Source organism: Macrobrachium nipponense, chromosome 2 (genome assembly GCF_015104395.2).
Source record: "Macrobrachium nipponense isolate FS-2020 chromosome 2, ASM1510439v2, whole genome shotgun sequence".
Lineage (NCBI taxonomy): Eukaryota > Metazoa > Arthropoda > Malacostraca > Decapoda > Palaemonidae > Macrobrachium > Macrobrachium nipponense.
This window is the reverse complement of record NC_087201.1, coordinates 44451851-44457850: the sequence shown is the minus strand read 5'-3', so window position 1 is coordinate 44457850 and position 6000 is coordinate 44451851. Positions and strand designations below refer to the sequence as shown.

Below are 6000 nucleotides of genomic sequence, written 5' to 3'. Positions count from 1 at the left end.
AGGTTTGGATCCCTCCCTTGCTCTTACGACCAGGGAGGCACTCCAGGTTGGACGAACACCAGTCTGTTCACCAAAAAGACTCAGATTCCTCCACCAAGAAGTGAGTCTTCCTATTGTTAAGGACCGAGGGTTTGTATTACGTATCGGAACAAATGACAATTTGTCGAAAATTGCATTTTTCCTAACTATACAACCTGAGGTCCTTTACATATAGTCCCACCTCATGCCACCGCTCACTCTGCAACTTTTTGCATGGGCCTAAAGCAAAAGTGATTCTTCACCTTCACCCTCTCGGGCGCGCGCGCGCGCACGATCGGACAAGCAGTTAACTACCGTTCTCACCCTTGTTCGAAGCTTACGACCGTCCCAGCTGCCGCTAGTTACCTTCCTATTGTTAAAGGACCTCAGGTTTGTATAGTTAGGAAAAAATGCAATTTTCGACAAATTGTCATTTTAAGCAAGCAATTTTTGAGGGGGGTATCAGGATAACACGGGTATTTACTTATCACGGGGGGTTCTGGGCCCTATCCCCCGTGGATAACGAGGCCCCACTGTAATTCTTTTCTTTCTATCTTCAATAATTGCAAATGAAATTATGCAAATGTCATTTTATAAGTTATGATGTTATTTTGTGCTCTTTCTATTGATCTTGTCGTATCTTTAAGTCCAGATACCCTAAGGGGATTTACCATGGATATATTGCAGAGTAGGATCAAACCAAGATTACTATTTCCCCTAAGGGCATGGATTAAAAAGGAACAAATATGGTTACTTCCAAAGAAGTACAACTGGCAGTGTGGGAGGAACTGCCTAAAACGACTAGTGGGTTTGGAAATAGTATAGTAATTCCTGTTGCCTATTGCATACTACTATTATATAACTGTGGCTGTTTGACCTTCCATCCCCAATGGATACCACCACCACCATTAACCTTAAGATGTTGCTCTTTTTCAAGAGAAAAATATGTACATTTAGCCTAATCATTCCTGCATTTTTCACAGTTGCAAGGTGTTTATGGATGTTCAGATCAAGATTGTGCACAAAAAATCAACTAAACAGGTAAAGGCTTTTCCATGCTTCATGATGATCAAAGGGAAGCACAACCATCCCCTTGAGACTGCTGAGTTTCTGAATGAACTGAGAGTTTCTCCATGCACCAGAGAGATGTTCAACAATTACTTCAGACAAGGTACTTATATGGAACATTATGTTCATTGGCATAAATCATCAAACTTTCAAGATTTCTTTTCACAAGGCCTGTGAATATCTGTGGGGCGCAGAGTTTCAAGTAAAAATATACAGTCAAAAATCCACAGGTAAACTGTATTTGTTTATTCAAATTTGGGAACGTAATATTTGCAATTTGGAAAGTGTTTGGTGAGACATCATGAAAAAAGAAGTCGTAGGAAAAGCTTTTGAGTTGGGGGAAATGAACTCAAATGTATGCAACATCCACAACTTTTGGAATTCTTGATCTAGTGATATTTACGGTTGACCTGCTACTCTACATTCAAAGTTTGAACTGCCACACTATACAAAAGGTTGGCCCGCTACTTTGCATACAAAAGTTTGACCTGCTACTCTGCATGCACAAATTTGACCCGCCACTCTGCATACTAAAGGTCGACCTGCCACTTTGCATACAAAAGGACCAACTAGCCTAGGTTACTACCGATCCACATCTGTGAAATTATACACATTACTCGCTACTACAGACTTACTTGCCACTTTACATACAAAAGGCTAACCCACCACTTTATGTAGAAAAGGGCATGGCTAGCCTAGACTACTACTCCCCCACATAACTGTGACATTAAACACATTACGCTCGTTTTGCAGACTGTCCTACCACTTTACATACAAACGTCAACATTATGCATGTGCTGACATGCCTATCGTGGTGACTAAAGATCTATTTGAACACATGCGTTGGCACTGGTTATGATCAAACCAAAACAGTGCAAAACCAAGGGCACTGTGCCCTTACCTGGCCAGGGGTGAGCCTAACCTGATAAAATCTTGCCACTGATTTTTGGGAAGAACACTAAATAAGTAGTGGCGCCATACATCAACTGTTTTAATTTACAAATATGTAGAAGAACTATGCATGCAGTGATTATATGTAACCAAAGTATACATTAAGTACATTTTCTGGTTATTGAAAATAATGTGCTTATATTCTACAGGTATGACACCAAGTCAAGCATACAGGCACCATTTGTTAAAGATGGACTTGACTAATGACTTGTACAATCAAGAAAATAAGTCTATAAATCCTTCTCCAAAGTCTATTGGATACATGTGGAGGGCATGGAGACAGAGACAGAGTGAGCATGGAGGACTAAATGCCCCAACAATGTTTGATGCAATAAGGAAATATGCAGAAGATCATCCAGAACTCATTTTGAAAAGTTGTCATGAAAAAGATAAGTTTTCTGTGGTTTTGGTTACCCCCTCCATGATGAGAGCACACAGGCAGCTGAAAGAGGCAGGGGAAGTGGTTTTCATTGATGCAACAGGCTGTGTTGATCAGCTAAACACAGCATTTATACCATTCCTTTGTGCAGGAGCAGCTGGGGCTGTTCCATTGGCTGTGGTTTTCACCTCCTCTCAAGATGAAGCAACATTAACTAAAGGTAATTAATGTGCATAGTGCATTGTTCAATTTTGTTCATGAAACTTACCTGTCAGATATATATATAGCTGTATTTTCTGAAGTCCGACAGAATTTTAAAAACTTCCGACACACGCAGTGGTCGGCCAGTGGTTAGTACCCATTCCCGCCGCTGGGAGGCGGGTATCAGGAACCATTCCCATTTTCTATTCATAATTTTTCTGTCGCCGGTGCTGAAAACACCTGTTTTCAGTACCTCCGTCTTAGCATTTGGAAACTTCATTGCCGCTAAGTATCCTAATTGTATTTTGATTTATTTACTTGGATTTGTGGCTAGGCATACGCTATCTTAAATTGATTTGAATTTGATTCATTTTTGCTTAAAATATCTGAATCTAGTTAGGCTAGTTTCAGACGGGGTTGTCTGCAAAGATAGGGTGTGGCTACCGAAAGCTTCGGTAGATCCGCACTTGGTATGTACGAGGGGTATGGGTCTTCCTTCTTTGTTGAGATTTGTCATGTAAGGAGTGTGAGACTTTGTCTATTCCGTAAGGAAGACGTATGATTCGTATGTACGCAATTAATCAGTAACATGTCTAATTCCGTAAGGAAGACGTATGATTCGTATGTACGCAATTAATCAGTAACAAAAGTCAGGGTAGTGAACCTGCTAACCTTCCTGTAGACTTTATTTTGCCTAACCCTGTAGTATGGCCTACGGGCTATGAATATGTCTACGAGAGGTGCTCGCTCTTCTTCATTGCTGTGAAGTGCTACTTCTGTAATTGTTACTCCTAACCCTGCAGTATTGCCTTCGGGCCCTAAGCAGTGTCTGTAGAGGAATTGCCCTTTCTCTTATACTATTTCGATTCGTAACTTAGAATCGAAAGTGCTTGCTTTAGAGAGTAAAAGTGAAGTGCAGAAGTGCAGTGATACCCCTTGGTGTAGTGGAGGGTGCGTCAGATCGGCCTCGTTTCGCCTCTAGGCCTGGACCTCTGCTTGACTCCCAGGACCTGGGGAGGGAGCATGTCGAAAGCCGAAGGAGGGTTACAAGGAACCCCCACCGATCTGGCGTGCCTTCGGCAGTTACTGATGAAAATCCCCAGACTGCCAAAGTGCGTGCGTGTGCACGAATCCTGAAAGTTGCTTCTCGTCCTCCGAAGCGTCCTCTCCGTGCAGGGGTTGGAGCTTTCGGAAGGACTCGCGCCCTCTAAATAGAAGCTTTATAGAAGAGGACGCTTCACGTCCTCTCTCTCTCTCTCGTTATGCGTTTCAGTGAGAAGTAAGAAGGCGAACGTCGCCTGAACTCGTGTCCGTCTTTCCACCGAGAAATACGTAAAAGAAGTCATAGTAGCAGGAAGCTTTTGAGAGCGGACGCCTGGGACGCTCGGATGGACTCCAGGCGCGCGCGAGTGCACGCCAAGCGCGCTCCGTGCGCGCCAGTGGACGCCGAGCGCGCTCCAGTGGACGCCGAGCGCGCTCCAGTGGACGCCGAGCGCGCTCCAGTGGACGCCGAGCGCGCTCCAGTGGACGACCCGAGCGCGCTCCAGTGGACGCCGAGCGCGCTCCAGTGGACGCCGAGCGTGCACCAGCGCACGGCCAGTGTCGCCTGGCTGAACGTTTCTGTTGAACTCTTCAAGCTCTTGTTTCAGATTTTGGGCCTAAAGAATTTTACTCTACTACCTTCGGTGATACCTTCTACCTCACCTGCAAAGAATGTGAAGTAGGCAGTGCTTCGGAGGAAGCTTAAAGTGAACAGACAACTTCTTCTTCGAAACCCAGCAGACATCGGATTTCGTGAATTCAAGAGGTCTCTGTCAATTAATATTGCTTTTCGCATAGGTGGATGGAGTTAAGGAAGATCTCGTTTGCTCTACCGCAACCTTTGCCATTCTGCCAATAAATTTAAGTTGCCACTACCGCAGTCAAGACTTTGCGCTAAGGCAGTTACGGGTTATGTAAGGCTCGATGTCCTGCACGTCAGGACTCTCGGCAACGTTCAGTAGGATTCTTGCAAAGGCCCTCATCAAAAAGACGCTCTTCAGGAAAGCGCAAGACAGGACTTCCTTTGCCATACTGCCAATAATTTTAAGCTTTAGCAGGCATTAGTTGTGATACGGGAGAGGAAGCTGGTTGGAGAGTTCTTCCTCTTCCCAGGATAATTTCCAAGCTTTTTACCACCCCATCTGAAAGGGTTTTTCAGATGATAGATTTTGTTAGTTTCTAGTCGGGACTACGCTGCCGAATTGAACATCGTCGTTCCTACTTGCCGTAAGCCCAGTCTCTTACAGGATTCTTCTGGCCCCTTCCTCGTTTGAGACGGGAATCGGAAAAATTAAATGCTCGACTCCCTGGATTACGTTTTGTCAATTCAGTGACTTTCCCCCATTGACAATATACTTTCGTTTTGTCAAGTAAGTGGGTATCCCCTCTTTGACAAAATATCTCTTTGTCCCGTAAATGGGTTAGTTCTCATGACAAACATCTCATAACTTGATATTGCGTAAGCGAATAAGCTCTTATTGACAAGATTCGGAAGAGCTCTCATTCGTCATTCGCAGACTCGTACAAGAAATAGACTTGTAGACTACGTCAATGAACGCTTATGTCCAATAACATAAGAAGCTTGAGCTGACTGCTTCGACTGCTTCGATTCTCTTAAGTTTTGTTCATGAAACTTGCCTGTCAGATATGTATGTAGCTGTATTTCCGAATTCAGCTATATATATGTCTGCCAGGTAAGTAGGAACAAACTTTATTGTGATATAATTTCATTTTTTGCCTGCGTTATTTTACTTCTGGTTGGTTCAAGTCATATCGCTTGCTGTAGTTACCCTTCGGATGGCAACCGAGAGGTCTGTTGTCTATTTTAAGGACATTTAATCGTACTCCCTGCAGCCTAACAGGAGTTTCCGATTTATCTTTTACCGTTGTATGGTAGTGTTCTGACGACACAAACGCATCTATATATTTAGCGTTTTCTGTTTCGCTTAAATATACCAGCTTGAGAGTCTTTCTGCTCAAAAATAACGGACCTATTTCTTCGTAGAATAGGGTAGCTGGCAACCCAGACATAAAGTTAAGAGACGAAGTTCGTAAGCTGCTTGCTGCTGCTGTCACGCTGTCTGTCCTCCAGTCCAACCGAGCCAGTATTCAGTGACAGATCGTGCGCTGTCATGCGCGGTAGTTTACGTCTCTCTCTCCTGCGGGATTGACTGACTAACCGTATCTCTGTGCTGACGGTTACGTCTCTCCTGCGGGATTGACTGACTAACAGTATCTGTCCTACAATCACGGACTTTAGCCTAAGATTGAGGGATTTCTTACGTGAATGAATAAACGTTGCATTCGTTTTGCCTTACTATGTTCAACAGAGTTAGCTCTTG

The 6000-nt window shown here is 43.8% G+C and overlaps 1 pseudogene; it reads left to right on the top strand.

The window, feature by feature from the left end:
- The window catches only part of LOC135220548 (uncharacterized), a 47856-nt pseudogene that overhangs the window by 4545 nt on the left and 37311 nt on the right, over nt 1–6000 (top strand).